We start from the raw sequence: 20219 nt of genomic DNA, 5'->3' as shown, positions 1-20219 counted from the left end.
CCATAGAAAAAACGAATAAAGCTTCTAGTTCCTCATGTAATGTGTGTATAGAGGTAAAAGCTTCTACACTACCTCCACCTACCATAGGCAACCTCCATGAAGTTATGAAAGATTTGACACCTCCCATTGTTCAATTATTACCTGATGCACTACTTCAAGTTTGTTCATGGGAGAGTAGCTTACCACCCTTGCAACTCGATGAGCCACCCAAGGTAATAGAGAACTATTGGCAAAAATCCTCACCTATTACCAATTGGAATAACTGGTTTTAAAAGGTGATGACATCCTTTTAAAGTATGATCTACCTAAGGAAGGGGGGAGTTGTCATTCACGCCAGCCTATTGATTTATTTCCCTCTTACCCTTCTTTCCCTGACCCTTGAGCTTTTCGATCTTAGGGAATGTATATATAAAGCCTTATACTCACAAAAAACAAAAAATAGTAAAGAGCAAGAGCAATTAGCAAATAACTGTGCACAATAAAAGTCAAAACATGGACCCATACCTACACATTCACATCCGGTACACTGAAACAGAAACCTATGTCATCAAACACCTTTGATCCTCATCACTTGAGTGATGGAGGGCAGGTAGGATTAGTACAATATGAGTGTTTCTGTTTTAGAGTTTAGTGATTAGCAAAGTTCTTTTTTCTCACTGATGTGCGTCCTAGAGGTATTCTTGTGTTTCATAGTGTGTACAAGAACGTGTTGTTGTGGTTAGGATTTGGATCTTCATGGAATCTTTCTCTCGTTCACTCTTCAAACCAAGTGTGATCATCAACATAAACAGGTGTTTCTTGTCCATTAACATTGTCCCTTATCTTTTTTGCATCTATGTTTGTCTGCTTTAATTGTGATTGGTAGCATAATATTCAGCATATTTGCTTAGTACCAAACATTAAATTCAATGTAATTTTTTGTCATAATCACTTGTCTAGGTTTAAAAATCAAGCAGTAGGTGTTAGAGATCTTCTCTTAATACCATGGGGAATGCCTTCCTAATAATCAATGGTTACTTAGGTTCTTAATCCCAATTAGGCAGCATTGTGTGAAATGTACTAGGGCTTTCTAGTGGGGTTAGTTCCTATTGACCTTTAGCTTAAGTATTATAAAGGGATTTTACGAATGTGATGAGCCTGGGGAGGGTAACAGTGTTATACGACCCCCCAAAGTTACAAAATTAAAATGCTGAAAACGAACAAACAACAAAAAATTAAAGTGCCACAATGTAAAATCTTAAGCTGGAAGAGAAATCTCAGGTTGATTTGGTACTTATGGTACTAGAGCCCTAGAGGTTCCTAGTGTGGGTGCTTTTCCTTGAAAAGCAAAACACCCAAGGCATACAAAATAAGCACACACGTCAAAATGGAATCACTGTGAAAAGACTTTGGGGGGTCAAAGAAAAGAAAATAAGTCAGGCGAGGATTTCATGAGCAATTTCTTTTATCGTAGCTTAACTACAAGGTCTTCTACGTATAGCCCCTAGTTAGCCCTCGGATATGAAATACTTGGCTCTCGCGATTAAACAACTTAAGTGACCAAAGAAAATTGAAAAGCTTGCCCATGGTATTAATAGTTGATCTTTAGTGCCTTTCGATCGTTAAAAAGGCGACCCAAACTTGTTTAGTTTTTTACTTTCACAATTGTTTATGCGTTTGATTATATTACAATTTAATGTTTATTGCTGACAAATAGTTTAAAATTCTGTTACCAATCAAATTGTCTGCCTACAACTGTATATGCTTTTTAATTGTATATAAGAATGCAATTACTGTGCCAATTTTGTTTGATTTTGCAGTGAGGACTTAAGAAGGCTAAGGACACTCACCTCAAAGTCTCTTCCACCTCAACACACGAGCTTCAACTCAATAGCTTCCAAGGATGGAATCTACATCAGGAAGGGGGGAATGTGAACCCTCACGCACATTCCTATCACCTACAATAGATGATGTATTATTATTTGGTAGAATCGGGTACCGGGCTTGTCCTTCCAATAGGAAAAGGGTAAGAGTGATCGCTGATGAGAGGCGCACTCTAACAAGAACATTCAAGGGTTAGTTGGCTAAGTATGGGTGCCCAAGTGTGAATGGGCGAGCTCATATAAAAGTCACCTAAACCTAAAAATCATTCTTTCTTTCATTTGTGCAATTGAAGAGTGCTCTTGCTCCATCTCCATCTTCTTCTTCTTCATCTCCTTGTGTGTGTGTGTATGCGAGAGAGAGAGAGAGAGTGTGTGTGTGTGTGTGTGTTTGTGTGTGTGTATGCGAGATAGAGAGAGAGAGAGAGTGTGTGTGTGTGTGTGTGTGTGTGTGTGTGTGTGTGTGTGTGTGTGTGTGTGTGTGTGTGTGTGTGTGTGTGTGATCAAGCATTCCGATGACGGCACGGCGACAGGGCAAAGCGGTTGAGCGCGGCCGGTGGTAGCTCCTTCTTCTTTGCGGCAAGGAATCCTCCACAAAGACGAGCATAGGGCGGTGAGTGACAGACCCTCTGGAGCTTGCTAGATTAGTCTTGTTGTGTGCTTGCAGCCATTTGTGGCTTGCACATAGTGTATTGGCAAGTCCCTTGCATTGACAAGTGCGACAGATGCACACATGCCACAACATGCTAAGTAGCATAAGGACACGTGCCTTCAAGGTGAAAGAATAGGTAATTGCATATGCCACCTTTGGCATACATATAGAACAAGTCATTGCCAAGCACAACATATTTTGCCAACAACCCTTGATTAGCAATCTCATCATGAATTTTCTCACCCATGTGAAGGTCTATGTAGGGCCACATACCTTTCAAGGTGCAAGCATAGGTGATTTCATTTGGAGAAAGTTCTTCCCTTTGCATCCAGTTAAAACAACCTGGAGCTTCTTTGCAATAGCTGTGTTGTACATATCCTTCTACAATGAATGTGTTCCGAGAGACACAATTTTGGACAGAAATCTCATCAACAAAAATTTGCATGCTTTGATAGCGGCACCAAATTTAGCATTGTTTCTGGTTCAGAGAAGTTTCCTTGCCACACCATGTTGGGCAACATAAGGGCACATGCCTTGAAGTTGCAAGCATAGGTGATTGTATCTGTAGAGAGGCCCTCCCTTTGCATCCGCCAATGAAAGCAACACATAGATTTCTTGCCACAATCATGTTGGGCATATTCTGTGTTCCTAGACACAATGTTTTGTACAAAGAGCTCATCAAATTCTTTCACAAGGGCACTACATTTGGCACATGTGTTTCCAACACCCATTGGCTAGCAATCTAATCATGAGTTCTCTCACCCATGTGAAGATCTTGTGTAGGGCCACACTCCTTCAAGGTGCAAGCATAAGTGACTGCATTTGAAGAAAGGTCTCACCTTTAGATCTTGTTAAAACAGCCTAGTGATTCCTTGCAATAGCCATGTTGGGCATATCCTACGAACACATTCCAAGAGAAGAGATTTTCAGTAGACAGCTCATCAAGAAGTTCTGATGCTTTGATAAGGGGACCACATTTGGCATTTGCATCCGGTTAAAAAAAGGTCCTTGCCGCACCATGTTGGGCAACATAAGGCCATATGCCTCCAATGCGCAAACATAGGTGATTGCATCCAAAGAGAGGCCTTTTTTTTGCATCTAGTGAGAATGGCACAGACCTTCCTTGCCACAACCATGTTGGGCCAACAAAAGCTCACCAACATGAGGCACCACATGTGGCATACAAAGTGAACAATTCATTTCCAAGCATGAGTTTTTCCAATAGCCCCTACCTAGCATTCTCATTGTGAATTCTCTCAACCACATGAAAGAGCCACATGCCTTCAAGGTTCAAGCATAGGTGATTGCATTTGGAAAAAGATCTTCTCCACCTCTACTTTAAGCAAACCAGGGCTTCCTTGCCTATGTTAGCATCTTGTGAAACACAAATGATTACATCTGGAGAGAGACCCTCACTTCTCACCTTTGGAAACAACCCAATGCCTACTGGCACTGGCCCTCTTCGCCAAGTCTAGCAATCAGTGCATCTCCTGATCATGACGCAGCCCGACAAAAATAGCTCGGTACCTACTGGCACTATCCCTATTGGGAAAATCCAGAAATCACTGCATCTACCCACAGTGTGCTGGTTGTGCCCCTGTTGGGAAATTCCCGCAATAATTGTGTATCCCAATAAAGGACATCCCATCGATTATACTTGCCCATGGTAAAATCTTGCAAGCAAATAATCCTAGATCAAATGCGACCCTTGCAAGCACCATGCATCGTAACCACCAAACCATACCCCAAGCAACCTTCAGTACTAATGACCGAGCCACGTGAGGTTCCTAAAACCATCTTCAATAATCCAAATCATATCGCATTTGGTCGTAACGGACCTTGCAGCATATTCTAGTCACCCATCAAAATGAGCACCTTATATTGGCTGGGCATAGCCGACTATCTTGTTGTCGCCAACATCTGGTGCATTATAGTCAATTTAATCCTTTGTTGCCCCGTATGCCGGGCCTTGTATCAACCACTCATTGCATGCATCGCATCATCATGTTTCCCATATCATCGAGGGTGGATCCATTTGCCAACTACAGCCAGCATCCACTCGAGTCCTTGCTAATAGGTATCACGCACCACTTGTAGTATTTTCCAAGTACTACACACCTCTGATCGCCAACTAGCCATCTTCGTCAAGGGGGCATACATCTCATATCCAAGGCTTGCATAAGCATCAATCTTAGCTGCGCTCCATTTCATGTGGACTGCATTAATATATAACATGCTTCGAACAACAGGGGGGCTGATTTGATCTCCCCTGCTTAGTCTTCCTTCGATTGGAGCTATATAGATGCCATGTTGCTTCCATCTCTTCATACGTCGTGGTCACTTTGTATTCCACTATAGCTATATTGGCAATTTAAACCTGAGTCCCTTTTCTCGGGTCCCATACCAAGCCATTATGCCCATTGACTTTCCCACATAACTGGTCTTGAGAAGTGATTGTCTCAACTCTGAGACCCCTAATATTACGCATTAGGTCCTTGCTGACATACATCAGAAAAGCCTCGCTGCTTGGCCCTGTATCATCCATTACAAGTGTGCATTGCATTATCATCCTGATCCCATTGTCAAGCAGGGACCCATCGATCATCTATGGTCCACATCAGTAGCATACTCTGATGTTCCATTTGGCATGACCTACCTCGACCCACATCATGCTTCAGAAAACCAACAAGCAGCTCCAATTTTCCTAGTTGAGCCCTGTTTCAACTGATCATGCTTAGTGGCCCTTTTTCTTCCATTTTGTCATACATCCTGGTCGCTTTGTATTGCATTATCACTGTACCCACAATCCAATCATAGGTCCCTTTCCTTGGGTCCTATATTAGGCCTTTATGCCCATTGTCTTTCCCACATAACCCATCTCGAGGAGTCACTGTCTCAACTCCAAGACTCCCACTATCATACACCAAATCCTTGAGATCATACATTAGACAAACCTTGCATACATCCACCATCATCAGGCCTCTCTCAGCCCTATTTCATGCTCATTTGGTGGTCTCATTAGTCAAAAGAAGAGCCAGCCCTGGCCACCACTCATGATCCCAATAGCACCTATCTCCATACCTGTCACAAACCCTCTATTTGGGGCTTGAAAAGGGGCTCCTGGCCCATCAGAGTCCATAATCAAGTGGGTCCAAAAATTGGTTCTTCCATCCCCGCGACCTCAACTTCACCTTTAGTTTCGCTTCGAGAAAGCATCAGCTTACGATACAACAAAACAAGCATACCTGCGGCTCCAATTCTATCGCCCAAAGCAGGCAAAACAATACTTTGCAAAAAAAAAAAATCAGTTGCTCAAATCTGATACTTTCAAACCGCATATGTGCATCCCTAATAAGAACCAACAGTTGTTGGCTACCTCGGTGCACCTCAACACCTGTTGTGCTTGCAATACTATTGCAAAAAGGGAGTTTTGTTGGACCCAAAATCTGGTGCAAATTGCAAGAACCATGCATCGTAACTGCCAAACTGTACGCCAAGCAATTTAGTATTAATGACAGACCCACGCGAGGTTCCTAAAACCATCTTTGATAATCCAAAACATATCGCATCTGGTCGTAACTGACCTTGCAACATATTCTAGTCACCCATCAAAACGAGCAACTTCAAGCGCGAAAAAACCAATATCGTCAGCAACATTAAGCTTTCCATATGGTCCTCGTCGACCATCGTACACCTTTGTGCATACAAGAGTGTTTTCTCGTTTTGGCTACTCACAACCCCATTCCAAATGACCTCGACGAATCGACACAAAGCATCTTCCTTTGGACATACATTTTCTTTAACGCCACTCGTGATACCTATAGCCTCTCTTGCATAGTCGCACTTCTATTCTCTACCCGGCTCTCATCAAGGCGGTCACCAGCCAAATTGCAAACATCATCATCTAATGGGTTTAGTATCATGCCCTTTTCCCACCTAGAAACCTCCTGTCCAAAAAAGATGCGTCGAGAGGCCTTTGTTGGCCCGTGTTCGACACATCCGGTACATTTTCTAGCTCAATTGCATCAGCACAAAACTCCAACCGAACATGGGGGGACCTCCAAGGCTTCAACCTTATCACACATTAACTGGAAACTTAAATTCTTGCATAGGGCTTTGAGATGTACAATACCCTAGTAGAGAGGAGCATCTGCAATAGAAACAATCTAGAGCAGGCCAAGTTTTCCCTAGACATCTATCAAGAAATAATACTATAGTCCACAAGAAACTAGTGCCATGGCCCTCAAAGGGCTTATGTATGTGAAGCCACCTGGTCTCCATAGAGCTAGAGCATGATGTGCCATTGAGGAGTTTTGAAGGTCTTTTTTTCCATTCTCTGTCACCTAGGCAAGTACCAAGTTCACATAATTCGTAGGGCCTTCTTACTATTTCCTAGCTTTGCATGCGTGGATATAATTGTACTCCAAGAAAAACTAGTCCACAAGGGAGGGTTAAATGCATCAAAACCACAAGCTTGACCCCTCGCCTGAAATGAATTATCTCAAACATTCTCAAAATTCTCAGATGCAAAATGCAAGCTCTTAGCCCCAAGGAAATGTGATGGTTTATTAACATTCCCCCATGCATTGGACGTGACCAACTAGCATATAAGATTTTTTGTTGGTATCAACAACATAGGTACAGGGTCATAATAAATCTAGTGACACTCTAAAAGCTATACATGTCATCTAAACTCCTACTATGCAGATTATCTGGTCCTTTTTGAGAGTTAAAATTCAAACTTGCATAGAGAAAAGTGTCATGGGATCTCGTTATCACTCTACCTAGAACAGATATTTAAAAATACAGAGCATGCCATTCATTGGTAGAGATGCATACTAATCAGTAGTGGTTATGTGCATATAAAGCACCTGATAGGTAGACATACATACCCAAACAATTATCCAATTGCTTGTGACAATCGATTTATGTCGAAAGTCAATGCAGTAACACATGATGCTCCTTCAAATATAACACCATCTTTTCATTTGCGATTTGGAGAAATTTAGTTGTACTCCAAGCAAAAACATTTAGGTGTTGCTATCAAAAAACACTTTCTGAGATTCATGTAAACTAGGTTTCCATGCCTAAATGATCCTTAACTGCCCTAAAAAGCTCTTTCGTAGATCCATTAAGTGATAGAATATCCCACTGCACAACACATGGAATTTACACACACAAGCCCTAAGCTTATGGTATACAAAAAAAAGAAGAAAGTTATATTCAGTAAGAGGTTATTAAAAGCAAAAATGCAGTATGTAAGCATGTCTTAAGGTTGTATGACCCTTTTGAAGATGCCGCAGGTTCTAGATATGTTAAAGAGGGTTCTTTAGTGAATATGGTCTTTGAACATCCATTCTACGACTACCATTATATACCACCACAATATGCACTCTTGAAACACCATTTTACTTGCCTCTTTGCGTCTATCAGGGTTGGACATCAACTCAAACATGACATGCGGTAGAACAGGTAGCTAGAACGATGATGCAGCACTGAGGATCATGTTGAAAGTGTTATTAGGGCTCATAAGAGCAGCAATTTCTCTCATCATTATTCTTTCCTCAGTTCTGCCTTTGAAATAGCCCACAGAGTAATCCACCCCAATGAGGAGCTCACATTGTAGCAGACTTGCAACTTGTGGATAATGTGGGCATCCTGGTCATGTTGAGAGAGAGTGCTAGACTAAGCGTTGCGAGCAGCAAAAAAAAGACTGGCATCCGCAAGCCCACTTGTAACAAGTGGAGAAACCTCCACCCAGCCAGTATGGTATGGAGACACTTCAATTATTCTCTTCACACCTTAATTCCATTGATGCTCTCATTTCTTTCCAAGTTGTTGCATCAAAATGGGTGCTTGATACCGGTGCAACCCATCACATGACCCCTTGCCACTACTGGTTGCAGAAAAACAAGCCCCTCTCCAAAAATGTGCAGGTTTATCTTGGTGATAATTGGAGCCTCACAGCCATATGTCTTGTTCAGATGCAAGTTGCATTACCTAGCGGCACCTCAATCATCATTCATGATATTTATCACATCCCAGGCCTCAGTCACAACCTACTGTTAGTGATAGTAGCCACATCCATTGGGTCATCCATTGAGTTTTTTCATGCTCGTTGTGTAATTCACTTGTAACTTCCCTCTGGTCAATATGAGATCCTTAAGCTCTCTCAACAGAACCGATTGTACTCGATTCTAAATTCCAAACATGGTCGTCATGTTGTGATACCCTTGAGATCAACCCTTTCAATCAACATGACCAAAGCCACTACTACTCTCATATGCCACTATTGTCTTGGCCACTTCTCATGCCCCACCACGGATGATCATAGAGCACTGCCTTTAAACCTTGAGATGGTGGATGATATCTCTGTAGAATAAGCCCTATCAAGAATTAAGGCTCCAATGTGGATAGAAGCAATGGATTTTGAATATCAATCCCTTATGGAAAATTCCACATGGAAGCTCGTAAGCGCCCTAGTTGATCATAAGTTGGTAACTTGTAAGTGGCTCTTACAAAAGAAGTTCCATGTTGATGATAGTGTCTCTCGCACAAAACCTGTCCTATGGCCCGGAGTTTCTCCGAAGTACCAGGAATGGACTATAGTGAGACTTTTTTTCATGTACTCCAGATCACTACCTTTTGGGTCCTGATCGCAATTGCAGCTCAATTCTACTTCCTTCTGCATCAAATGGATGTTTGCACAGCTTTTCTTCATGGCGACTTGGAAGAAGAAATCAACATGAAGCAACCCCCAAGCTACATCTCCTCTAAGCATCCTAATCATGTGTGCAAGTTGCTCAAATCCCTATACGGGCTGAAATGGTCACTTTGTCAATGGTACACGCACTTTCTTTAATGCATGAACAACCTGGGATACCTGCACTTCCAGTCGGACCCAAATGTTTACAACCACCATACCTCAAAAATCTTCCTTTTACGTGTGATCTATGTGATGATATTTTACTACTTTGTAACTCTCAATTAGCTTGGATGTTGCCAAAGAGGATCTTCACTCCTCCTTCTCTATGACTGATATGGGGTCTTTACATTTCTGCCTTGGGATCCAGGTCCATTAGGATGTTCCTCAAGACATTGTCACCATAAGCCAATAATCCTACATAACTTCCCTGATGAAGAAGTACCACATGCAGGCATGCAAAGGCATGGAAATGCCACTTTTGGCATCTCTAGAGAAAGAGCCTACAAATTTTGCCGCTCCCTCTTGTGTCCAAGGTTTTCCTTATTCCAATATCCTTGGTGGAGTTTGCTATCTTGTGACTTGCACTCGCCCCGACATCTACTTTGATGTCGGTGAGATTTATGAGCGCAAAAACCTAGCTGTCTTGCTGGAATTTTTAGTCCAACCTGATTGTGTTTTTTATGAAGGAGAAATTTTGACTGAACTTACTTTTGCTGGTACCTTCAACTTGCATGTACTCTATGCCACTTCTCATGCCCCATCTGATGATCCTGGAGCGCTTCCTTTAAACCCCGAGATGGTGGATGAGATCTTTGTGGAAGAAGCCCTATCAGGACTTAAGTCTTCAATGTGGATGGAAGCAATGGATTTTGAATATCGCACATGGAAGCTCGTATCTACCTCAGCTAATTGTAAGTTGGCCACTTGTAAGTGGCTCTTACGAAAGAAGTTCCACGCTGATGGTAGGGTCTCTTGCTACAGAACTCGCTTTGTGGTGCGGAGCTTCTCTCAAGTACCGGGAATGGACTATAGTGAGACTTTTCCTCTTGTACTCCGGATTACTACATTTCGGGTCCTAATCGCAATCCCAGCTCAATTCCACTTACTTCTGCATCAAATGGATGTTCACATAGCTTTTCATCATGGTGATTTGGAAGAAGAAATCTACATGAAGCAAACTCTGGCTACATCTCCTTTGAGCATCCTAATCATGTGTGCAAGTTGCTCAAATCTGCGTTTCGGCTAAAGCGATCACTTCATCAATGGTACGAGCACTTTCTTCAATGCATGATCAACCTAGGATACCCGCATCTCTAATTGGACCCAAATGTTTACAGTTACCATACCTCAAGAATCTTTCTTTTGCTTGCGATCTATGTGATGATATTTAACTACTTTGTAACTCTCAATCAGCTTTGGATGTTTCCAAAGAGGAGCTTCTCCTCCTTCTCTATGATCAGGATGCCCTTCAAGTCATTATCGTCATAAGCCAGCAATCCTACATCACTACCCTAATAAAGAAGTACGAGATGGATGCATGCAAAGGCATGGAAACACCCCTTCTTCTGACATATCTTAGAAATGAGCCAACAAATGTTGTTCCCCCCTCTATGTGCAATATTTTCCTTATTCCAATATCCTTGATAGAGTTCACTATCTTGTGACCTACACTCGCCTCGACATCTGCTTTGGTGCTAACCTTCTATCAAGGTTCTTGCAACATCCAGGAACATCTCAAGTCAAATATCTCAAGTGCCTCTTGTGCTATTTCAAGCACTCTAAATCCCTTAGTCTCTCATATCATGCTATAAATACCCTTCCTTGCCCCTTCCTCGTTGGCTACTCCTCTAGAGAGCACTTACGTGAGAGAGAGAGAGAGAGAGAGAGAGAGAGAGAGAGAGAGAGAGAGAGAGAGAGAGAGAGAGAATTGTACCTATAGAAGAACAAATTGCAAGAAGAGCAGTTTGAATAAACAAAAAGCAATTGAATGTCGGGTGTAGAGAAAGAGTGAGAAACTGGGAGAAGAAGAAGAAGAATTAGAAGAAGATAATTTTAACATCGTGAGCAATTGAATGTCGGGTGTAGAGAAAGAGTGAGAAACTGGGAGAAGAAGAAGAAGAATTAGAAGAAGATAATTTTAACATCGTAGGAAACTATCGAAGAAGAAGAGAATTTTATTCAAGAGGGAAATGGCATAACCAATCTATCACACTTGGGTGATAGAAAGGTTATACAATTTTCCTTTTTTTATTAGTACACATGCACACACACACATCCGAGAAGAAGAGAATTTAAATGTCGTAGGAAACTATCCCAAGAGACCTTAAAGATCTATCCGACAAGGAGAATTGAACTCAAGACCTATTATTCAAGAGGGAAATGGCATAACCAATCTACCACACTTGCGTGATAGAAGGGTTATACAATTTTCCTCTTTTAATTAGTACACACACACCCGAAAAGAAGAGAATTTTAACGTCGTAGGAAACTATCCCAAGAGACCTTAAAGATCTATTCGATGAGGAGAATTGAACTCAAGACTTGTTATTCAAGAGGGAAATGGCATAACCAATCTACCAAACTTGGGTGATAGAAAGGTTATACAATTTTCCTCTTTTTATTAGTACACACACACACACACACCAGACACCTTAAAGATCTATCCGATGAGGAGAATTGAACTCAAGACCTGTTATTCAAGAGGGAAATGGCATAACCAATCTACCAAACTTGGGTGATAGAAAGGTTATACAATTTTCCTCTTTTTATTAGTACACACACACACACACACACACACCAGAGAAGAAGAGAATTTTAACGTCGTAGGAAACTATCCCAAGAGACCTTAAAGATCTATCCGATGAGGATAACTGAACTCAAGACCTGTTATTCAAGAGGGAAATGGCATAACCAATCTACCACACTTGGGTGATAGAAAGGTTATACAATTTTCCTCTTTTTATTAGTACACACACACACACCTGAGAAGAAGAGAATTTTAACGTCGTAGGAAACTATCCCAAGAGACCTTAAAGATCTATCCGACAAGGATAATTGAACTCAAGACCTGTTATTCAAGAGGGAAATGGCATAACCAATCTACCACACTTGGGTGATAGAAAGGTTATACAATTTTCCTCTTATTATTAGTACACACACACACACCCAAGAAGAAGAGAATTTTAAGGTCATAGGAAACTATCCCAAGAGACCTTAAAGATCTATCCGACAAGGAGAATTGAACTCAAGACCTCTTATTCAAGAGGGAAATGGCATAACCAATCTACCACACTTGGGTGATAGAAAGGTTATACAATTTTCCTCTTTTTATTAGTACACACTTACACCTGAGAAAAAGAGAATTTTAACGTCGTAGGAAACTATCCCAAGAGACCTTAAAGATATATCCGACAAGGTGAATTGAACTCAAGACTTGTTATTCAAGAGGGAAATGGCATAACCAATCTACCACACTTGGGTGATAGAAAGATTATACAATTTTCCTCTTTGTATTAGTACACACACACACCTGAGAAGAAGAGAATTTTAACGTCGTGGGAAACTATCCCAAGAGACCTTAAAGATCTATCGGACGAGGAGAATTGAACTCAAGACCTTTTATTTAAGAGGGAAATGACATAACCAATCTACCAAACTTGGGTGATAGAAAGGTTATACAATTTTCCTCTTTATTAGTACACACACACACACACACACCCAAGAAGAAGAGAATTTTAACATCGTAGGAAACTATCCCAAGAGACCTTAAAGATCTATCCGACGAGGAGAATTGAACTCAAGACCTATTATTCAAGGGGGAAATGGCATAACCAATCTACCACACTCGGGTGATAGAAAGGTTATACAATTTTCCTCTTTTTATTAGTACACACACACACACACCCGAGAACAAGAGAATTTTAACGTTGTAGGAAACTATCCCAAGAGACCTTAAAGATCTGTCCGACGAGGAGAATTGAACTCAAGACCTGTTATTCAAGAGGGAAATGGCATAACCAATCTACCACACTTGGGTGATAGAAAGGTTATGATGCCTCTTCACGCCTCTTTGTTGAAGTGGCATAGCTAGCCTTTGAGATTTTAAAAATTGTTCCTTGGGCTAACTGCCCTAAAAAAATTAGTGTGTAATTTCTTGCAAAAAAAACATTGTATGAAAAAATAATGAAAGTGTGGTATAAATTTCTCAATTGTGTCCATGTGAGGTATTTGTATACAAAGAAGTGAGATGAATGGGATGGGAAAATCCAAAAGTGGACTTTATTTAAAGATAATTTTTTATAAATAAAAAATAAGACTTACAACTCGCAAACTTTTTGGGATATGGAACATAAATCACTAAATGTGGCTTGCATAACCATCAAATAGTATCACCTTAAGTAATGGAGTCCTAGACCTAGTATATATGCATCGTCAGACATTGAAAATTTAGATGAACTAAATGCTTTATGTGATTCTTAATTGAATTTGTAAATGTTGCATATTTGAGCCACATGACTTTCTATATTTAATTATTTTCACAAAGAAAAAAAAATCACATTACAGTTATAAAAATGATAAACACATATAGAAGAAATTTCCGTGGATTATTACATGCACCCTGTTCACTTTTTTCTTAGGCTAGAGTACATTTTTTAGTGAAACATCAATGGTTGTTCTGCGTAGGTGCCTTTTGTGTAGTTACTATTGAGGTTGTGTAAAAAAGTGACAGATTATAATTTTTATGAGTAGTTTGGATAACATTTTGTAAGGTTAAAAAAACATTTCTTGAGGTTTCCTAGATTTTATGTACCATTTTATATACATTAATGAAAAAAGGACAAGTGTCCTTTTTGGTACCAAACTATACAAGCGCCAGAAGCACAAGCTCGCGATAATGGGCAGTGTGTATAGCCTAGGTCTAGTAGTTTGGTCTATTTTTTACCCATGGATGCCATCATAAGCCCTACTCCCAAACCTTCTGCACAAGCGCTAACCCACAAATCCTATGGTAGTTCTGGCCGTGGCCAAACACAGATGCCTTCATGGAGAAGGATGACAACGTTGTGCATGATGGTGCAAAGAATACACAATTGGAATTGGGTGTTATTTTTGCAATGGAAAATCATAGGCATGATGCAAGTTGTGAGCCTCTTGATGAATCTAAAATATCATAGAATACGACTCTTAACTCCTCAGAATATGATCTTAAGGATGTCTAAAAGGCTAAACAACAAAGAGAAAAATATACTAAACAACAAAGAGAAAAATATAGTGCTGCTTTCAGAGTTTTAGTGAAAGCACTCACAAAATTTGTAGACGCATATGAGACTGCCAAGCTACAACATGCTTTAGAGCTTGACAAGACGAGGATGGAATTAAGTGACCAGAAACTTTGAGTTGGTGCAGAAGTAGCAGCTCCTCGACATTTGTTCGTGACTGATTGGCAGATGAATATTTACATTTTTGCGGCCTCGGTTTGGGGGCTTGGGGAGTCTTGAAGTGCGACTAGAGATGGGGGGTTTTCAAGTCGACAAAATGAAATTTTGACCGGGCTTTGCGGTTTGGGAATCCGACCTTGGACCCAGATATTGCAAGTTGGTGAAGTGTGGGAGAAAACATTGAGAAGGTGAGTTTTTTTGTAAACGGCTTTTTGAGCACTCGAACGCATCCAAAGAGGGGGCGCCCCAACTGTTGCCATGTGGCATTAAAAAGGCCCACATGCGTAGTCTATAGCATGGGAGATGGACTATATGGCCTGGGCCATGTGCCCTTTGAAGAACATGAAGTGAGCGTGAGCTTTCAAGCTGCTTGGCTATGGAGGGTTTGGTTCGACACTACGCGCGCGGGCCTGGCGGCGCGCCTTGGGGGTGGCAGTGTCCGGTTGTGCTGGGCGACCAGTGGTGGCAGGTGATGTGGCAGCCCATTAGGGGCTCGATCCTGCACCCACATGGACCCCTGCTTTTGAATGCAAGGGTGTTCCCCCCAATAGCGACGTCGCTATTGCTCGTCTAGGGGAGGGGTCTCGCAGTAGCAAGTGGAAATATAGAGAGAGGGAGAAGGCGAGTCCAAGGCAGCCTAAAAGGGTCAATTCAAAGGGGCAGTCCCATGGTGGGGAGAGAGGCAGTGAAAGAGATAGAGAGAGGTAGTGAGAGAGAGAAAGAGGCCAGATAATGCAAGGGCCAACTTGGGCGGCCAAGTCGGTCGGACAAAAGACCAAAAGGTGTGCACCATGCAAGAGTTGCTAAAAGAAATATGCCAAGTGCTAGCAATGCAAGGAAAATGCTAAAAGGAGCTCAAATAGAACTGCACGAGCAAGAGAACTCACATTTGTTTATTTTTGTGGGCTTAGTTCCCCCTATAAAAGAATATAAACGTTAATTTCTAGGGGGTTTTGGCCATGATGCTTTTTGCCATAGGGGCTTCTGCCATTTTGGGCTTTTTCCCTTAGGTTTTTTGGGTAGCCATTGTGAGCTTTTATAATGTTGAAGTTTTTGCCGAGGTTTGTGCCAGCACAGTGTTGATTTTACATGGTTGTATATTCAAGAAGACCATTCATTATTGTCTCCTTGGCGTCATTCCCCCTTCTCTTCTCTGCTTGGGTGCGTGTGTTTCCGAGCACGTGTTGGCGTGTATGCCCCCCTGAGGTTTGTCGTGCAAAGAGATAGAGAGAGGTTGTGTGTGTGTGGAAGGCTATGAATTGAGCAGAGAGGAGTGATTGGGTCTATATGGTGCATTGCAAGGCATGTGTGCGTATGGTTTTGTACAAGTGGTGGTTTGCTTGCAGGTAGTGTCGAGTTTTGAAGGTGAACTTTAGTGGATTGGGGTGTTGTGTATACCCTGGGCTATAGTGAGGCATTGTGTTGTATGTTGGGTGCGTTCCCCTTTCCCCCTCTCCATCTTTTGGTGCCCCCACGAAGGAGATGTCTGATGCTCCAATTTGAGGTTTGAAGCGGTGTTTTTTAGCCGACAAAGCAGTTGGCTGATGGTCAAATTTGAAGCTAGCAGAGATGGTGGAGCCAGGTTTTGGCCTCATATTTATGGGCGTTGAAGATCCCAAGGATTGGCTAGCAGATTATGAGTTATGGCTGTTGTCGATGCGTATGTTGAGGGATGTGGAAAAGCTGTAGACGGTGCCATTGTTGATGCGAGGACGAGCCAAGGTGTGGTTTGATGGTTTGACGAGCAATGATGGAGGATCATGGCAAAGATTGCAAAGTTAGTTTCTAGAGCGGTTTCGAGAGGTGATTACACCGAAGGAAGCTGGTGCAAAGCTGAAGGTGGTACGCAAGGATGTGAGTAAGGATTTCTCTATCTTCACTGAGCAATTTGAAGCTTGTTGGAAGCAGTTGGTGGTTGCTACTGGGGTAAAAAGAAATCAATACTTGAAGGTATCGAAGCTGCTAGAGTGCTTGCATCCGAGGATTAGAGAAAAGGTGGAAGACGGTGCAGATACCTATGAAGACATGGTCTATCTAGCCAAGATAAAGAGTAGAAAGGTGAAGCAGAAGCTGGAGTTGGGCACTGTGTTGAAGCCAGTAGATTACGTGCCTGTTGTGGAGGTTGCCAAGTGTTCTTTGGTCCGGATTCCAAGTGTTCAAAGTGTAGAGCCTTTTGAGGTAAGGCCTATGGTTGGTTATGTTCCTTGGAGGTTTCCGGTTTGTAATGTGCATGTGCCGAGGGTGGGCGAGCTTGTCAACGAGGAGAAGCTCCATATTGAGGTGAACCAAGGTGCAAAAGTGGTAGCAGATGTAGAAGTTCCAATGCAGATTGAAAAAGTAAAGCCTGTTCTTGTGGAAAGTTTGCATGAAAAGGTAGCAAAATTCAATCAGGTTGCAGATACCGAGGGTTCAGAAAGAGATGAAGAAAGTAATCAAAGTCATGGTGATGGTCAAGCTTTTGTGGAGCAACAAGTGGATGAGGATGCTGATACGGAGTTGGTATATAATGCCGGTCATGATGAAGATACAAGCTTGAGTTGCTCGGAGACAAGCGAGGAGAATAGAGCGGATGGGTCCACATCCTATCCCTAGAGACTCCCCCTTAAAACCAGTCGTGGGAAATACTCTACAATGTGAGGCATTTAGGGTGCTCTTTTGAGAGCAAGATCACCTTAGGGTTTTTTTATTACTTGCATCAATTTTTGGAACCTGAATGTGCACAATTTTAATCATGTGAGTTGAATTGTAGACATTGCTTACTATACATCATTCATGGAGCCATTTTTTGGTGTTTTGGTAGTCTGGCCATTTTAGAGATTCAATTCAAAAGATAGCTCTTTTTTAGACTGGGATATAGTTGTGTCTGCTTAGCCTTTTGAATGGTTGTGGTGAGGTTTTGCTTGAGCTAGGGTATTCACGAATGTTGAGATACATTAGTTGATATAGGTTGGTAGAGTTCTCCTATTTTGGTATCCTCGCCATAGGCTATGTATAGAGAGGTATAGGTGCATTTGACACCATTGGTAGTCTTTAGGTAGTTTTTTGGCTTGGTTTATCCACAATCTTCTTTCTTGTTATTTTTTGTCATTTCTATGCGTTTTTTGGATTGAATCTTTTGCTCCTCGTACAGAAAAACTATTGTCAAATTTTTCTCGATGAGATGGTTCAAGACAAGCAACAAGAGAAGTGGCCTTTAGAAACCTCTCAAGCCTCCCATGTTGCTCATAGGTCTTGGGGCCTAACACAAACAAAACACAAACAACAATAACACACACAATTTGGGAAATTTATGGGCACCACCTAGGATTTGGAATCAGGAACGTGAGAGAGGAGAGAGAGAGAGAGAGAGAGAGAGAGAGAGAGAGAGAGAGGGACTATACCACTTTGCAATTGAAGCTCTTATGATCCAAAACAATGTCTTCTACTTCACAATGAGAGAATGAGCAAGAGAGTGATACCACACTTCTTAGTCACTACCTTGATAACCTTCAAACATGCATACTTAAAGCTTCAAGAAAACTGATAAAGTGATATGAGCACCTCAACTAAAACAAACCACAACACGCCAAGATTAAGCAATATTGACACTACAAAAGTTGTAAATTCAAGTCTCATTTGACATCAACAAAAAACATACACACACACACACACACACACATTCAAATTAGCCACCCCACACATTATCTTAGGGCCAATGGAGTCCTGTGCACCTTGCCACCCTCTTACAATGGCTTGCTTGAGGTTAGGGCTACACACACAAAACATGAACCAAATCAAACAAAAGGACGCTTGAAAAAATTGCAATTGCATGGATTCCACGATGTTTAGCAAACACAACAAGAGAACACCATCAAGGCTCGAAGCCCAATCACATCTTTTTTGATAACTACCAAAACAAGTGTACAAATTTGTAGAAGAGACACACCATTTCTCTCATCTCTTTCATGGAAGCACAACTATCATTTTCATGTGTTGCGCTAAGGCAACAAGCAATAGCAATTGAAAGAAAACACTAAGCACTTTGCATTTTTTGTTTAAGCAAGCATTAGCCTTAAGGTTATGGCAAGGGCATAATGCAAAGCTTCTTGTGCACAAAGCTTCTAGCTTCTCACTTCATTTTTTGTTACAAAGAGAGGCCCTCCTTTTATAGGTTTTGGAGTGATTAGAGCTCACATGATCAATCTTAATTACAAATACAAAGCTTCCCTAGGTAATTGATTTAGGTGGAGAGATAATTGGTAGGGCTAGGGTTTAGGGAAGTAGGTTAGTACGAGTGAGAATTCTAGATAGTATGGATTTATGCAATGGACAACATAAAGAAAAATCTACAAATGGTGAAATAAATAAGATTAGAAATTAGCCAAATCTTGAAGAGTAGCCCTCATGTTTGCATTGGTATTGATAAACTGATGAATTCTCAATGTCATTTTCTGTGTTGTGTGTCCATTCCATCGGATGAAGTTGGCACTTTGCTAGATTTATCCTCCTTTTGCCAATTCATCTATTTTGTTTCTCTATCTCTAATGCCTTAATACCAATGCTCTAATTTCATATAAATTTCATCATAAATAAGATTAGAAATTAGCCAAATCTTGAAGAGTAGCCCTCTTGTTTGCATTGGTGTTGATAAACTGATGAATTCTCAATGTCATTTTCTGTGTGTTGTGTGTCCATTCCATTGGATGAAGTTGGCACTTTGCTAGATTTATCCTCCTTTTGCTAATTCTTATGAATGAAATTTATATGAAATTAGAGCATTGGTATTAAGGCATTAAAGATAGAGAAACAAAATAGATGAATTATTTTCTAAAAATAATGGAATATAGAGATATATTTGTAGTGTCCATAGACAATTTCATGGAGCTTATGTACAGAGAAAGAAAATAAGTAAAATATGTTTGGAATATAGAGATATACACATAATAGCCATAGCCAATTTTGTGGGGCTTCTTCTATATGTTAGTAGAAATGGTTTGTGTGTGTGTGTGTGTGTGTGTGTGTGTGTGTGTGTGTGTGTGTGTGTGTGTGTGTGCGTGCGTGCGCATGCGCATGTGTGTGTAATAGAAAGAGTATGTGTGTAAAGAGGAATATATAAAATAGATAAACAAAAATGTAGGCTATTTTTTGATAGATAAATTCATTTTAGGACCTTAGGGTGGCCCGAATAAGGCTCGAGGGTCATGATAATTGGTCATTGAACTGTCTCTTCAATGCAAAAGAGGAAAGAGAGAGAATTTTCACCAAAGATTAAAAAGAGAGACTCAAAAACAAGTTTTTACTTCGGCAGCATGTGATGAGTCAAATTTCTATGCTCTCCAAAGTCCTGCATGCTACAATTTTCTATGTACCATCATCTTCATACTCTTCACACTTTGCATAAAAACCTATGGAGGTCAATAATGGAATTTCTCTTTCCTTCTTGATCCCTCTTCGCCTTTGTGGGTTATGCATCTACTTGCCCTTTATTTCAATGTGTGAGAAGTGCAACAATCAGAGTGTATCTCCTTGGTTAGCTTGTTCTATCTCCAAAAGAATTGATAGCCATTGACCTTCTTAGGGTGCTC

The 20219-nt window shown here is 41.1% G+C and overlaps 1 pseudogene; it reads left to right on the top strand.

Moving 5' to 3' along the window:
* The first annotated feature begins 9662 nt into the window (after positions 1 to 9662).
* On the top strand, positions 9663 to 14653 carry LOC147419626 (uncharacterized; annotated as a pseudogene).
* Positions 14654 to 20219: the final 5566 nt, after the last annotated feature.

This window comes from Adiantum capillus-veneris, chromosome 29, assembly GCF_014529385.1.
Source record: "Adiantum capillus-veneris isolate H3 chromosome 29, ASM1452938v2, whole genome shotgun sequence".
In the NCBI taxonomy this organism is placed as follows: Eukaryota; Viridiplantae; Streptophyta; class Polypodiopsida; order Polypodiales; family Pteridaceae; genus Adiantum; species Adiantum capillus-veneris.
Note: the sequence above shows the minus strand (reverse complement) of the source record. Positions and strands in the feature narration are given on the sequence as shown.